The 16,244-nt window shown below is 57.6% G+C and overlaps 2 long non-coding RNA genes across 2 annotated transcripts in view; both read left to right on the top strand.

Annotated features, from left to right (window-relative positions):
• Nucleotides 1-7,161, top strand: part of LOC122174714 (uncharacterized) — a 31,641-nt gene extending 24,480 nt beyond the window's left edge. The window contains exons 2-3 of the long non-coding RNA XR_006176911.2: nt 706-917; nt 4,514-7,161. This is a non-coding gene — a long non-coding RNA (uncharacterized LOC122174714). The remainder of the gene's footprint in view (nt 1-705; nt 918-4,513) is intronic.
• A 4,135-nt stretch (nt 7,162-11,296) lies between these two features.
• Nucleotides 11,297-16,026, top strand: LOC122174716 (uncharacterized). Its single transcript, XR_006176913.2, has 2 exons — nt 11,297-11,576; nt 15,603-16,026. It is a non-coding gene; the product is annotated as an uncharacterized LOC122174716 (long non-coding RNA).
• The last annotated feature ends 218 nt before the right edge of the window (nt 16,027-16,244 follow it).

Genomic DNA, 16,244 nt, shown 5'->3' with positions numbered 1-16,244 from the left:
GGAGCGGAGCGGAGCAGCTGCCAGAGCAGTTCGTGGGACGGCAGGAGTGGGACTGCGGGTGGAGTGGAGCAGTTCGTGGTGAAGGCTGCGGTGGAACCCCACGGAGAAGCAGCCGGTTGGCCTCGGATCACGTAAGGTGCCCCTTAACACCCTGCTCACCCCCCCCCCCTTTTGAACTCTGGGGCTGCACTGATCATGGACAGAGACTTTGGGGGGTTGTCGGACTTTTGGGACTTTTGTGATTCTTGGGTTGCTGGTTTCAAGAACCAACGGGAGAGGACATGGCCCAATTTGCTGGGGTGGGTCTTCGCTCATGGTTTGGTCTAAGAACTCTAGTTGTGGTGTTTTTTCCAATTTAATGCTGATGTTGTTTACCTCATGTTATTAAACATTTTCTGTTACACTCAGACTCCGTGCTTGCGAGAGGGGAAGTATTGCCTCTTAGAGGTGCCCAGGGGGTGGTATGTAATTGTCCCAGGTCACTGGGTGGGGGCTCGAGCCGGTTTTGCATTGTGTTATTGAAACGGAACCCCTAGATACAGAACCCGGCCCTTGTTGCTGCCAACTTAGATGGGCAGAAGGGTTACATATATAAGAAAAAAACCCAAATATCAGGACTGTCCCTATAAAATCGGGACATCTGGTCACCCTAGACTGGATGGACCTTTGGTCTGACCCAGTATGGCCGTTCTTATGTTCTTATAGTCTCAGAGCTCATTGAGAGAGCAACTGCCGGGGAAGCCAGACGCCTCCGGCCTAGCTCGCGATTGGGAAACCCCAGCGGCCTGCAGTAAACCCAAGGACTGGACCAACCTGCCCCGCGCCAGCTACCCGGAGGAGTTGCCAAGTCTACCCCGGCCAGCTATCCCGAGGAGCCCATGGTGCTGGAGCCCCCGGAGGACACCACCCCAACCCAGGTACTCCAAGAGGGGGAGTGTGGAAGTAGCCCGGGGGCAGCCGACCCTAGTCTGGCTGCAGCACTGCCGGAGCCCATGTCAGTATGTTGCGGCCTGGATCCCCACTGACGCAGCAGCGGGTCTTCTGCCGCTGCTAGGGCCCCGGGCTGGGACGCAGTGGAGTGGGAGGGCCTGCGTCCCCCCTGCCACCCCATTCATGGGTGGCTGTCTCCCCTCTCCCAGGCCCTTTGGGACCTAGGGCCTGGACCTGCTGTTTATATTGTTGCTGCTCAGCCCCTGCCTGAGGGCTTGAGCGCCTGACTCACCAGTGCCCCGCCCTGACCTAGTTTATTTCTGCCCTCACCGAGGCCGCCGAGGAAGTCTCCCACGGCCGAACTAATTCCCCACAAGGCATCTTCCCGAGTGTAGCGAGGCGGTGTGGTTCCCCGCCGCCCCGGAGAGAGACGAGCCCCGGCTAACCTCTCTACACCACCCAATGGCCTACCCAGCAGGCCCGGCTGCCTTTTGTCAGACATATGTAAAGCCACAGAGCTGTGTGTACAGGACAGCCACAGACACACGATCATGTCTCCAAATGAAAGTTAATTGAGGCCTGGGCTATACTTGGACTTTACATCGGTACAGTTACCTCTCTGCGGGGTGTGGAAAATGCCATCCTACGCGCCCCCCCCCCCTTGTAAACAGCACTAGGTCAGCATAAGAATTCCTCCGTTGACCTAGCTAACACCTCTAAGGTGTCGGCTGTGTTGCTGTGTCAGTCTCAGGATACTAGAGAGACAAAGTGTGTGAGGTAATATCTTTTATTGGACCAACGTTGGTGGGTGAGAGAGACAAGCTTTCGAGCTCCACAGAGCTCTTCTTCAGGGCTGGGCAACGTACTCAGAGTGTCACAGCTAAATACAAGAACAGGCCGGCTGGTCCAATACAAGGTATCAACTCAGCCAACTTTTCTCCTTCGTATGCTGACACCTTCCAGCCACCTTCTTCTTCTTCTTCTAGTTTAACACGGATATTGTGGTAACACCAAAAGCTGCAACAAAGTTGTGCCCCGTTGTGCTAAGTGGTTCATCAACATAAACTAAATTATGAGTATAAAATGCTCCCATGCAAGTTTGGTGGCATTTTACTCGCCTTTTGGGGTGGCCTGACCCAAAGCCTATGGGAGTATGTCAGCTGAGTCCATGTGCCTTTGGATCAAGCTCTGTATGTCCAGGCAGGGTGCAAGCCAGTGGAAAATCAGCTTAGCGCTGTGTGCTTGGTATTTCCAAAGGGCTGGGCACAGTTCTGCTTTATGCCTAGCAGTATAATGATTCTGCTGGCCGTAACCACTAGAGTTAAGTTGCAAAAACTTTTTCAGTGTCAGCTATTTTCACCCATTCATAACATTCAAGATTCTGTGAGGGACCAGACATTTATACCAGAATATCCAGTGGTATAATAGGTAATGGGAACCAAAGTGCTTCGGAAGGGAGATTAAACCTCCTGCGTCAGGGTTTAAATAAATCTCTGTTGGGGTTAGGAGGAGATGTTCCTAGAGAGGCAGATTAGCTCAGATCTGTAGGGCTTTTTACACCTTTCTAGGAGGCAGCTGGTCCTGGCCACTGTCCGAGTCAGGACATCAGGCTAGATGGACCTAGGATCTTATCCAGTCCGGCAGTTCCTGTTTTACAAAAGCTTTACTTTTTTGGGCTTAAATGTTCCCTCCTTGGTCACTTCTTCTGTAGGGGGGTTGTTTTTTAAAGTTTACTTGAAAGTTTTAAGAGGGTTAAAAAAAATCTTTCTCCCACGAACACAAAGATTCTCCCAACCGTCCTTCTCCTGGTGATCTACGCAACGACGGCCGTGGTGCGTGAGCTGGCCTGAACGCTGACGGTGCGCTGTGCTGAGTTTGAACTGGTGTGCTTTCTATGGACACCCTTCTGAACTTTTGCAGATGCGCGATTGATTACGTGCAACGGGAGTTTCTGTTAAACTGGGGTTCTGCTCTGAAAGGGGGCTACGTAATAACTGCATCGTCTTCCTCAACTGGGCTGCTCCGGGGGTGTATTTGAAATCAGATGCGCTGGCTGTTAGGGACGGATGTCTGTTTTTCCATCCCCGTTAGCTCCGGGGAGGCACCAGAGCTCTGGGAGAGGGAGCTGGGGGCTCTTTCGCCATGTGCATCACCAGCAGAATTGTTTACCAAGTTCCAATCAATGACGGGGGGAGTGTGAGAAGGAAAGAACCCAATTTGGCTCTCGGGGCACGATCCTCCCCTGCCTTGGCCCCCGGGTGAGTCATTTACACCTGCTCAAAATGCTTCCGAGTCAGAATCCTCACTTCCACCAGCAGCTACGTTTTACACCCACTTGGCCCAGGTGCAGATGATTCTGGGGGAGTGGGCTGCTCCAATCCCAGAGGGGCTTGCAGAGCTGGTAGTCAGAGCCCTCCCTGCCCATGCCTCAACCGTCTTACACGTAAACAGGGTACGTTTGATCTGGAGTCAGAGAGACGATAAACCCAGAGCCCCCCGGTGCCTTTTCAGGGTGGTTACGCCCCTGAGGCTCAATCCTGCACTCACTGAAGCCAGTGGGAGTTTTGTCATAGGGTGTGACAGAGCCCCTAAGACAGATGCATTTGGGACAGGCCAGCCATGCTGCTGTTTGGTTACCGGTCTTACCGCCTTCTTCAGGAGCTGGGTTCATACGGAAGCTGAGTCACGTACATGCCCCACACACTGTGAGCAAGGGGGCTATGTGTCCCCCGCATGCCCTTCTCAGGAACTAAAGTGACTTTGTTGAGGAGGGGGTGAGGGAACGGCCAGGAAGGAAGCATCGCTTTAAGAATCATGGCTAGGTTTGGAAAGAGGTTGGTTAATTTGATCTTTGTAGATAAGGGGCTAAAATAAGGGTAAATAAATCTCATGCTTCAGGGCATAAGCAAGTCGCTGCAGGGGCCAGGAAGGAATCCCTGCTCCGCACTACACAGCTGGCTAGGGTGGATTCTGGAGCAGGCTTCACCACTCTGAAGCATGGGGATAATAAACTCTATGTTCCAAAGGGAGCAAGTGCATTTCTTGGCCACTCCCCTCTCAATCCGGACTACAGCTGTATGTCGTAGAGAAGGCAGCCCTGCCTTGTTGTAGGGTGCCTGGGAATGTCATGGGGATATTTAGTATTCAGCATGCATTGTCTTCGGACTGCTGCAGGGGTCATTTATAGGGCAGATCTCTGCTTGTTTCTGGGGGAAGCAGCCAAACACGGATCTGTGGTTGCTGTCAGGGAAAAGGGGGTGAACGAAGACCAAAAGATATGGCAGCTGCCGGAGGTGCTCCGCGTGATCCGGGAGCTGCTCTATAGCAAGGCTAACAGGGAGCAGGTTAGATCTGCAAGGGGAGCCTTAAGAATGTGGGGAGCAGCTGTGCCCATGGTTACAGGGCTAGCTACATCTCTGTCCTCTGCCTGATGTGCCAGGCCTCATGCCCTTACGTCTCCTGGGGTGGAATCATGTGATTCTCCCCCTCTTAGACCAGGGCCTGGCCTATAGCACCCTGAGATTCACCTGTGCCTACCCCAGCAGCTCCGTCTGGGCTCTGAACCTGCCTTTCTTCCCTTCAGGAGCCTGTGATCGTGAGGGAATTCACAGTGACCAGATGGCCTTGTGCAACCAAAGTACCATTTAACCTTAACTGGAGGAACATAACATCAGAGGAAAAGGATTTTAAATCAACAGTCTGTCTGACGTAAAGCCCTTCCACCCTGCGATGGGGCCCCTGGCAGGCCTACCTACTCCAGACATCCCCAGCATTGTCTGTCCATCCGGTCAACTTCTCAGCAACTGCTCTGCTGGCCTCTGGACCAAGAGCGACCTTTTAATTCTTTGCAGTCCTTCTGCGCTGCTGGCGCCCAGCCTTGGCATATGATCTCTGCGACCGGGGCTGAGCCCGGAGGTAGGATCTTCACAGCGAGGCGCTCAGGCGTTGCCTCTGTCACCCTGAACTGTTTACCAGGAGGGAGCTTATCTTGAGCTACTGTTTAACTTCCTGCTTGTTTTTCCCAAGAGACAGCTATTAAACTGAACCAAGGTAGTCATACAGGACCCATCCTATAACCAGGTCAAATACAGTGTCTGCAATTATTACAGAGCAGCGCCCCGTCTGCCACAGACCGGCTGAGCCACCACAGCAGTGGGACCAAATGTTTTTTAAATAATAAAAATGTGCGGCTGGGGGACGTAGTCTAGAACGGGATGTAGCCTGCCACTGGATTCCAGCCGCAGGGCAGTGTTGTGAGCACTGGTGCACTTATGCTGCCACCTTAAGGCCACTCCGTGGAGCTACATTTTTGTGTACATGTAAGTGCTTGTGAAATACTTGTTCAAAGGCTTCGTGCACAGGATCTGAGCAGTAGCGTTGAGTGGGTCCAGTTGAGCTCAGGGAACCCGTGTGAGAGAAAGGACTTACCCCAAGGGACTTCCAATCTAGGCAGGCAAAGGGTGGGAGCAAGGGAGTATCGTTGGCCCCATTTCAGAGGAGAACTGAGGCCCAGAGATGCTAACTGACTTGCCCAAAATCACCCAGGGGCGCGGTGGCAGAGGCAGGAATTAAACCCAGCTCTCTAAAGAGCTGGTCCTGTGCCATAGCCACAAGGCCTCTGCCCTCTTCAGTCTCCTACCTCAATCCCCTGCTGCTGCCTACCATCCCACCCTCGCACCCCCTCAGCTTCCCAGGAGGATGCAGTGAGAGTGCACGAGCCCACAACAGCATCACCCCGGGTCCTGTGGGGTTCTTCCAACACAGCCCTGGGGCGACAGTGGAGTACAGCTCAGGGGAGGCGGCGCTGGCTTGAGGGGACCTGACCTCCCTCTCCAGTGACCTTGGCTTCGCACCTGTGCCCGCGGCGGGCTGCTGCTTGTGGCAAGCCCAGCACGGGGTAAGTGTCTACACACTCCCACTTTCCTGGGGGCTCTCAGGCAGCCAGGGCTGCCCTCAGAGGGGCTGGGGCCGGTCCAAGGCTACTCAGATTCAGCACAGCCCTGGGGAAGAGGGGTGAGCGTCTCCGGGCCTCCCGTTAATGATGCCCTTCCCGAGCAGAGCTCCTAGAGCACGGACCCCACAGGCCTTCCTTGCGGGGGAGTCACACTTTCTCTCTCACACACAGAGACAGGAGTTTTCAGGCCGGTGGCCAGGAAAGGGTTAAGGCAGGTTACCTTGGGCTCTGGGTCCTGCCCTAGTGAATGCGTGAGCAGCAGGTGCCATAGGAGAGCAGAGCCGCTCTGTGTCATTGGCCCTGGGGAAGGGGCCATCCAGTGCCTGTGAGCCGGCCGGCATGCCCAGGGGACACGGCCCCGGGGCTGAGGAGCGAAGCACTTTCAGGGAAGGGCGAAACAGGGATGGATTCTGAACCAGCCTGGCCGTCGCTAGCCCTGCCCTCCCCTTCTGAGCCAGGCAAAACACGCTGCCCTTCGCCCGCTCTCCTGCTGCAGGGCAGTGCCAGGCACCTCAGTCACAGCACCTCCCGGGTGCCGCATGGAGACGGCGCCGTGAGCTGGGGTGCCCTGCCCATAGCAAAGCATGGTACCCCCAGCCCTACCGCCCAGGGACTCCCCTGCTGGGAACCAGCCAGGAGGCCTTGAGATCACCCTTCCACCAGCACAGCCACCCCGGGCCTTGTGCCGTACCCTCTGCTGCCTCCTGGTGGCTGCTGCCCGGCACTCCTTGAAAGCAGAACCGTTTTTTAAAAACTTCCATTTCTGCTCTTTGTAGCGGTTCAGGGAGCCTGCCTTCCTCTTCCGCAGAGTCCACTGTGACAGCGTTGGTCTCTCTTTGGACACCGAGAGAAGTTATGGGGAGTGAAGAGGTTAAAGTCTAATTACCCTTCTGTGAGTGATCGTTAATGACAAATGGTCATCACCACCCCACCTCCCCCACACACAAAGGAGCCCTAAGCAATGTACAAGGGGGCCATGTCCACCTCTACTCTGTTGGTGGGAGAGGTCAAATGGAAGCAGCTTCTGGACACCTCAATAGATTGTGTGTTTCAGGAGGTAGGGGGCAGCAGATGTAGCTCACACAACTCTGGTCTTCTGCAGGAGCTGCTCTGTGTCCAGGTACCTATTGTGGTGTATTGAAAACTGTGTCAAAATTGTACGCTATCACTTTAAACGCTCAGCGGGGTTTCCTGGTCCTCCTTGCAGGCCAGGGGCTCTGTAGGGAAGCTAGCAGAGTCAGTCTGCAAAGAGCCAGCCTAGAGCAAGGTGGGATGAGTTGTGCCTCTCTGATTTAGAGTTGTGCCTCTTTGTCTCTCTCTGTATTTGGTTCTTGTGTGTTAAGTCTCTGTATTCTAAGAAATTAAAGTCATGCTACGTTGCAACTTCCAACAAGAGTATTTTATATTGTGATAGACCCAGGCCAGTTGGGAACAGCAGAGTAGCAGAAGGGAGATATACTGGCCACTAGATAAGTAGTTTTCTGTTCCCTGAGTGACCAGAGCAGGGGCTGCTCCAGGCTAATAGACCACCTGACTCCAATTAACCTGCTAAGAGTCAGGTGAGGCAATTAAGCACCTGACTCTAATTAAGGCCCCTCTGATGCTATAAAAGGGCTCACTCCAGTCAAGCCAAGGGGAGCCAGGGAGTCAGAGGAGAGGAAGTGTGTGAGAGGAACTGGGAGCAAGAGGTGTGCAAGAAGCTGAGAGTGAGTAGGCGTACTGCTGGAGGACTGAGAAGTACAAGCGTTATCAGACACCAGGAGGAAGGTCCGGTGGTGAGGACAAAGAAGGTGTTGGGAGGAGGCCATGGGGAAGTAGCCCAGGGAGTTGTAGGTGTCATGCAACTGTACCAGGAGGCCCTATAGACGGCTGCAGTCCACAGGGCCCTGGGCTGGAACCCGGAGTAGAGGGCGGGCCCAGGTTCCCCCCATACCTCCCAACTTCTGATCAAACACAGGAGGAATTGACCTGGACTATAGCTTCTACCAGAGGGGAAGGTCTCTGGACTGTTTCCTGACCCACAGGGTGAATCTGTGAAGCGAGCAAATCTGCCAATTAGCACAGGACCCACCAAGGTAGAGGAGGAACTTTGTCACAATATTTTTATCTATTTTCTCTGTTTGTAAGTGGTGAACATAACACCTATGTGGCCCCTATCACTGTAAAATCGGTGTGCCTTCCAAATGAAACTCACTATGTGTGTGGTGGGGCTCATAGTGACAAAGCCTGGAGCTCACAACGGCATGGGTAACTGCGCACGGGGCCCTGAGCACGTCTCTGCAGGGAGGCTCTTTGCCTCGTGCCCCTTCCTGGGGATCCCCAGGGGGTGGGATGGGATCAGATAAGGGTCGCTCTGGTAGGATGCTCTGTGAGGAGCCAGGCACCCTCCCTCCCCTATCACTGCTGTGGGAATTACATCTCCCCACACAGGGGATCCATGGGCTCCCCAGAAATGGCCCTGCCCCATAGGAGATTCTCACTGACCCCTGCCCTGACCAGCTGAACCTTCCATATGGGGTGGGGCCGGCCCTTGGACCCAGCCTTCCCACTCCAACCTCTCTCCAAGGGGGCAACTGAAGCTGGGGAGGGCTGAGCCGGTGGATCAGTCGCCAGTTTCTCATCAGCTCTGGGCAAAGGGGCTCCCTTCAGAGCAGGAAATGCGTTCCGGGCCCTGGCCAATGGGAGCTGCGGAGTCAGCACTCAGGGTGGGGGCAACATGTGGAGCCCCCGTGGCCACCTGTATGCCTAGGAGCTGGAGGGACATGCCAGCCGCTTCCCGGGAGTCATGCCACAGAGCCGGGCAGGGAGCCTGCTAGCCCGGCTGCGCCGCCAACCAGCCTTTTAACAGCCCGGTCAGTGGTGCTGACCGTGGCCGCCAGGGGACAGCACATGGAGTCACCTGGCTGCCCCTGAGCTGGAGCGACATGCCGGCCGCTATTCCACGGCTAAGCACGGCCAGGAGCCCGCGCCCTGCACCCTGTCCCATGGCCCAACCCCCTACCACAGCTCGGAGCCCCCTCCTGTACCCAAACCCCCTCCCAGACCCCAAACCCCCTCCCGCATCCAAACCCCCTGCTCCAGCCCAGAGCCCCCTCCCACACTGAATCCCTCGGCCCCAGTCCAGAACCCCGATTTAGAACCCCAAACCCCAGATCCCTGGCCCCACTCTAGAGCCTGCACCCCCAACTGGAGCTCGCACCCCGTCCCGCACCCCAATCCCCTGCTCCAGCCCGGTGAAAATGAGCGAGGTTGGGGGAGAGGGAGCAAGGGAGGGAGGGGGGATGGAATGAGCAGGGCGGGGCCATGGAGAAGGGGGCGGGGCAGGAGCAGGACAAGAGTGTTCAGTTTCCTGCGATTAGAAAGCTGAAAACCCCAATGCAGACAGGCCCTGTGGTTCTCCCAGACTCGCTGCCTCGCAGCCTGGGCGGGCTGGGACCCACCCCCGGGGTCTCCCTAGTGCCAGCCTGGAGGGGGCAGCCATGGAGCAGGCCGGTGCCTCCAGCTCCTCCGGCCCCTAGCGCCGTGTCTCGCCTGTGTGTGTTTCAGGGAGCGAGAGTGAGACGGGCCGTGTGGAGAATGTGGAGACCAGGCAGGCTCTCAGTCCTAGGCTTTGTCATCAGAGAAGGAATCTGGAAAGACTGAACAGGCGTCTCAGCTCGGGAGCGGATGGCACCTCCGGTCACTCCCCTCTGGCTGGGCCCAGCCGGCCTCCCCTCCCTCACCTGTTCCCCGGCGCTGCTGAGCTGTCGGCGAAGGTTACACGTCAGGAGTAAAAGCAGGAACCAATAAAACAGGAACCTCTGAGCCTGGCTCCCTCATTCCCAACGGCCCCGGCTCGAAGGGGCGCAGGGCAGGGTCCCGTAGGCAGCCCAGAGCTCCCAGCCACTGCAGTACCCCCATCCCCACCCCTCTCCAGTGGGGAGTAAGGCTGCATCCCCACCACAGCTGGAGCGAGGCCCATGGAGCTGGGCTCCGCCCACCTGCCCATGGGTAGCACTAGGCCCTGCCCCGGCCTCCACTCTCACAGCTGGGACCTAACCCATGTCCTGACACTGAAGAGACTGGCCAGTTCCCCGGCTCCCAGCCAGGCCATGAGGAGACAGGGCGCCGGGAAAGGTCTTTGCTCAAGGGGACATGGGGCTGGATAAATCTCTAGGGAGAAGCCAGGCTCTCCTGGCCTCCCAGTGCTGGGGACCCCCCTCCCCTGGCCTGTATTGCCAATGGCACCTACCCAGAGGGGCTGACTTTTGGTTTTGCCGGTGGGTGCCCCACTCCTTAAGGGCAGAGAGGAGTGAGTGGCGGGGAGATTTGGTCAACAGCTGATCGGCGGCGCAGACACTGAAGAGTTGATGGGGGCGCAGGGCCAACCGCTGAACATCCGATTGGCAGCTGCCCCCAGAGCCGCCAGAGCAGCAGCCCAGGCCAGCCCCCTGGGTGCTCAGACCCCCTAATATTTCTCTGCAGGTGCTTTAGCCCCTGAGTACCCATGGAGTCGGCGCCAATAGATCCAGCTTCATTCCCAGTATCTGAACGCACTTCATAGAATCATAGAAGATCAGGGTTGGAAGGGACCTCAGGAGGTCATCTAGTCCAACCCCCTGCTCAAAGCAGGACCAACCCCAACTAAATCATCGCAGCCAGGGCTTTGTCAAGCCGGGCCTTAAAAACCTCTATGCATAGAGATTCAATCACCTCCCTAGGTAACGCGTTCCAGTGCTTCACCACCCTCCTAGTGAAATAATGTTCCCTAATATCCAACCTAGACCTCCCCCACTGCAACTTGAGACCATTGCTCCTTGTTCTGTCATCTGCTACCACTGAGACCAGCCGAGCTCCATCCTCTTTGGAACCCCTCTTCAGGTAGTTGAAGGCTGCTATCAAATCCCCCCTCACTCTTCTCTTCTGCGGACTAAACAAGCCCAGTTCCCTCGGCCTCTCCTCATAAGTCATGTGCCCCAGCCCCCTAATCATTTTTGTTGCCCTCCGCTTGACTCTCTCCACTTTGTCCACATCCCTTCTGTAGTGGGGGGCACCAAAACTAGACGCGGCTTTGACTCCTTTAACGCTGGGCTGATCAGACGCCCTGGAGATGCCGTGTAGTGACTGTCAGGGCTGATGGCTCAGTGTGAGAGACAAAGTATCACGTACAAGTAACGGGACAGAACAGTCTGTGCTAACTCATCCTGCCCCTCACGCCCACCCCAAACACCCCAGGGGAGGGGTCTGCCCGGGCCCAGGGTCTATGGGTGATATTACAAAATAGTTCTTGCTCCAGGTTTCCATGTGGTGAGGAAACCTGCTGGAGAGATCCGTTAAGTGGCAGTTTCAGTGTATTGCACACGAGGCACTTTCCTGTTTCCAGGGGGGAGGGGAGGAGGTTCCTAAACCCCCAAGGTACCTCCCCATGTGGGAGAGGGGAAGGCTGGTTAAAAACCTCCAGCACCCGCCAGTAGCTCACAAAACCCCCAGCCCCACACGAGGCCGAGGCCCCTCTCCCAGGGGAATCTGTGGCACAGCCCGAGAGGAGACGCAGCCCGAGGAGACGATGAGGCGTTTGTGGCTGGTGCTGCTGCTGGTTCTGGCGCTGGCCGGGGCTGCCCTGGCTGGGCCCATCCTGCAGCAGCCGCTGGGCGTGGAGGGTCCCAGCGCGGTGGCAGCGCGTGATGGGGCGTCACCCCAACGGCAGCCGCTGGTGAGTCCTGCGCACGGGGCCCTGAGCACGTCCCTGCAGGGAGGCTCTCTGCCTCGTGCCCCTTCCTGGGGTTCCCGGGGGGTGGGATGGGATCGGATACAGGGTCGCTCTGGCAGGATGCTCTGGGTGGAGCCAGGGACCCTCCCTCTCCCCGTCCACACTCTGGGAATTACATTTCCCTACCCAGGGGATCCACGGCCTCCCCAGAAATGACCCTGCCCCAGGGAGATTCTCACTGACCTCTGCCCTGACCAGTCGAACCTTCTGTATGGAGCAGACCCGGCCCCTGAACCCAGCCTCCCCTGCCCTCTCCACAGTGGCCGCCCCAAGCACCTGCTTGGCAAGCTGGTGCCTGGAGCCGGCCCTGGTTAGGGGCAGGAGGCAAAGGGATGACAGAGGGAGAGCAATGGAGAGAAGCCTGCCCAGAAAAGCCAGGGGGAGTGTGAGACGTCCCGGCTGCAGAATGCCCCCGGCTGGATGTGCGGTGAGTGTCACCCCACCACAGGTGTAATTCGCTCTACAGAGCATCACCACCCAGCCCGCCTCCCCAGCCAATGAGCGTTTGCCGTTGTGAGATAATGCTCCCGCCCACCTCCCCCCACATCACTCTCCCTTCAAGGACCTGGGATGGCTCCTGCTCATGTATCTCTTAGAATCAGAGAATATCAGCAAAAAGAACCGGAGTACTTGTGGCACCTTAGAGACTAACAAATTTATTAGAGCATAAGCTTTCGTGGGCTACAGCCCACTTCTTCGGAGGCATGTAGAGTGAAACATATATTGAGGAGATATATATACACACATACAGAGAGCATGAACAGGTGGGAGTTGTCTTACCAACTCTGAGAGGCAGGGTTGGAAGAGACCTCAGGAGGTCATCTAGTCCAACCCCCTGCTCCAAGCAGGACCAACCCCAATTAACTCTTGCCCAGCCCCGGCTGGGAGGTACCCGGTTTGGCCCCCCCAGATGCCGCCCAGGGCCCCGTCGCACCTGCAGGGGACAGAGGCCGAGCAGGGCCCACGGCTGAGCCAGGCAGGGCAGGGTGCACTTTGGACACCCTCCCCCTCCCCACTGCAATACAGACAGAGCCTGGGCACAGCAGATCAGTGGTCACTGCCCCTGGGGCCTGACGCGTCTCGTGGGGAGGACACGGGGCTCGGCTGGGACCAATGCAAAGGGGATTCTGGGCTGAGGCTGCCGGACACTGACAGTCCCTGTGGTTCTCCCAGGCTCGCTGCCTCGCTGCCTGGGTGGGCTGGGACCCACACCCGGGGTCTCCCTAGTGCCAGCTTGGAGGGGGCAACCATGGAGTGGTTCGAAGCCTCCAGCTCCTCCGGCCCCTAGCGCCGTGTCTCGCCCTTGTGTGTTCCAGGGAGCGAGAGTGAGACGAGCCACGTGGAGAGTGTGGAGACCAGGCAGGCTCACAATCCTAGGCTCTGTCATCAGAAAAGGAATCCGGAAAGGCTGAACAGGCGTCTCAGCTGGGGAGGGGACGGCACCTCCGGTCACTCCCCTCTGACTGGGCCCAGCCGGCCTCCCTCCCCCACCTATTCCCCAGCCCTGTTGTGCTTTTGGCCAAAGTTATGCATCAGGAGGGAGCTTGCTGCTGGCTGCAGGGTGCTGGAGCTCCTAACCCCTCCCAAATGCTGCAGGTGGAGGCTGGGCCCTGTCTGTCCTGGGAGGCTCATTCCCTCCACGCCAGGCCATGAACCTGCTTTGCTGAGCCTGGAGCGTCTCGTGTGTTTTGCATTTATTCACTTGCACCAATAAAAGCAGGAACCTCTGGGCCTGGCTCCGTGGTGGGGTGCGGGGAAGGGAAACGACTCATCTCCCAGCGCCCTGCTCCCTCATTCCCAACGGTCTCGGCTCGAAGGGGCACATCGAAGGGTCCCATAGGGGTCCCTCACTTACATTTACGATTCTCAGACAATCAGGCTCTGGGTGTCGTCAATTTGGAACCCAGAAACTGAAAGAACCAAAATCCACAGCCCCTTTGGAAATATTTGACCTTAACCTCTCCATGGCCGTGGGGCCACGTGCCCCATCCACTAGCTCTGAACTTTAACGCCATGACTGGAGAGCCAAGGTTTTCAAAAGTGTCTCCTCAGTTTGGGGGCCACACTCCAGTAACACTTTGAGGTAGGTGATTTTCAGACACGTCTCAGCCCCCACAGGCGGATTGGCTGGGCCCTGCAGGGCAGCTCATGTTGGCCCCCCAAACTCACCAGTCAGTCTGGAAATCTTGGCCTCTGGCTTTATCACACAGAACCATTCCCAGCGGCGCAGGAATCTCAACGCACGTCAGCACAGCCCTGAACTGCTCCCTGGCACCGGGCAGGAAATGGAAGCAGAGTCCCATTGAACACACACAGGCTGCAGCACCTGCTGCCTCAGCCAAAAGCATTCATGTAATTAACCCTTTACTGGCGCTGCCCTCGCCTCCTCCCGCCCCTTGTGCACACACAAGGCTGGACGTGGTACACACGGCTGTGTGGGGATCCCCAGGGCTCACAGGGACTGACCTTCCCTCAGACAGGCAAGAGGGGGGTCGACACTGAGATTTTCATCCAAATTTCCCCCCTTCCCTAGCACAGGTTCGGCTCCACCCGGGGGTGAGAATACAGGGAGCGCAGACAGGGGTGGGGGGGGGGGCGGTGTTTTGAGCCCTGTGGTGTCTAACCCTGTTCAGAGCAGGGCTGCACACCACGGGGGGTAAAACACACTCACATACCTTACTAGTCCCCTTCGGCCCCCCTCTGCCCAATATCACCCCGGGACGTCTCGTTCCAGCCCCGGGGGCTCTGAGCAGCTCTGCCATGTTACAGGGGGGAATCCCACGGCTTTGACTCCTTTAACATTGGGCTGATCAGACGCCCTGGAGATGCCGTGTAGTGACTGTCGGGGCTGATGGCTCAGTGTGAGAGACAAAGTATCACATACGAGTAACGGGACAGAACAGTCTGTCCTAAGTCATCCTGCCCCTCACGCCCACCCCCAAACACCCCAGGGGAGGGGTCTGCCCGGGCCCAGGGTCTATGGGCGACGTTACAAAATAGTTCTTGCTCCAGGTTTCCATGCAATGAGGAAACCTGCTGGAGAGATCAGTTAAGTGGCAGTTTCAGTGTATTGCACTCGAGGCACTTTCCTGTTTCCCTTGGGGGGGGGGGGGGGGGGAGGTCCCTAAACCCCCAAGGTACCTCCCCGTGTGTGAGAGGGGAAGGCTGGTTTGTCATGGTGAGGTAATTCCCCCCCACCCCTGTCAGCCTCTCTGCAGGGAGCTGGGATGGCTCCTCATGTATCTCTGAGAATCAGAGAAGCTTGGGGTTGGAAGAGACCTCAAGAGGTCATCTAGTCCAACCCCTGCTCCAAGCAGGACCAACCCCAATTCAATCTTGCCCAGCCCCAGCTGGGAGGTTCCTGCTTTGCCCCCAGGCTCCTAAGCACTGCCAGACACTGCCCAGCCCCCAGTCATGCCTGCAGGGGACAGAGGCCGAGCAGGGCCCATGGCTGAGCCAGGCAGGGCAGGGCCCACTTTGGACCCCCCATTTCAATGCAGACAGGGCCTGGGCACAGCAGATCAGTGGTCACGGCCCCTGGGGCCTGTCACGTCTCGTCGGGAGGACACGGGGCTCGGCTGGGACCAATGCAAAGGGGATTCTGGGCTGAGGCTGCCGGACGCTGGCGGCCCTGTGGTTCTCCCAGGCTCGCTGCCTCGCAGCCTGGGCAGGCTAGGACCCACACCCGGGGTCTCCCTAGTGCCAGCCTGCTGGGGGCAAGTGTGGGGGAGGGATAGCTCAGTGGTTTGAGCATTGGCCTGCTAAAGCCAGGGTTGTGAGTTCAATCCTTGAGGGGGCCACTTAGGGATCTGGGGCAAAAATCAGTACTTGGTCCTGCTAGTGAAGACAGGGGGCTGGACTCGATGACCTTTCAGGGACCCTTCCAGCGCTATTTAAAAAAAAAAAAAAAAAGGAAGTGGTTCGTTGCCTCCAGCCCCCAGCTCTGTGTCTCGTCTGTGTGTGTTCCAGGGCAGGAGAGTGAGACGGGCCACGCAGGCACCAAAGACCATAGATTGGCTACCTGGCAGCCTCTCGGTGGTACACCATCCCATCGGGGTGAAAATCATTCATGTGCCCAGACGCCACGCCTAGGGAGGGGACGGCACCTCCAGTCACTCCCCTCTGGCTGGGCCCAGCTGGCCTCCCCTCCCCCACCCATTCCCTGGCACTGCTGAGCTGTCGGCGAAGGTTACACGTCAGGAGTGAGCTGGCTGCGGGGTACAGAAGCTCCCAGCCCCTGCCGAGCGCTGCGGGCGGAGGCCAGGACTGGGCCCTGTCGGTCGTGGGATTCTCAGTCCCTCCGTGCCGGGCGATGAACCCGCTTTGCTGAGCCTGGAGCTTCCCATGTCTTTTCCATTTATTCACTTGCACCAATAAAAGCAGGAACCTCTGAGCCTGGCTCCCTCATTTCCAACGGCCCCGGCTCGAAGGGGCGCAGGGCAGGGTCCCGTAGGCAGCCCAGAGCTCCCAGCCGCTGCAGTAACCCCATCCCCACCCTCTCCAGCGGGGAGTAAGGCCCCGCTCCCAGCACAGATGGAGTGAGGCCCATGTAACCGGGCTCCTCCTGCCTGCCCATGGGTAGCACTAGGCCCTGCCCCGGCCTCCACTCTG

The sequence above is a fragment of the Chrysemys picta genome, chromosome 2 (genome assembly GCF_011386835.1).
Source record: "Chrysemys picta bellii isolate R12L10 chromosome 2, ASM1138683v2, whole genome shotgun sequence".
Lineage (NCBI taxonomy): Eukaryota > Metazoa > Chordata > Testudines > Emydidae > Chrysemys > Chrysemys picta.
This window is presented reverse-complemented; position numbering and strand designations above follow the sequence as displayed.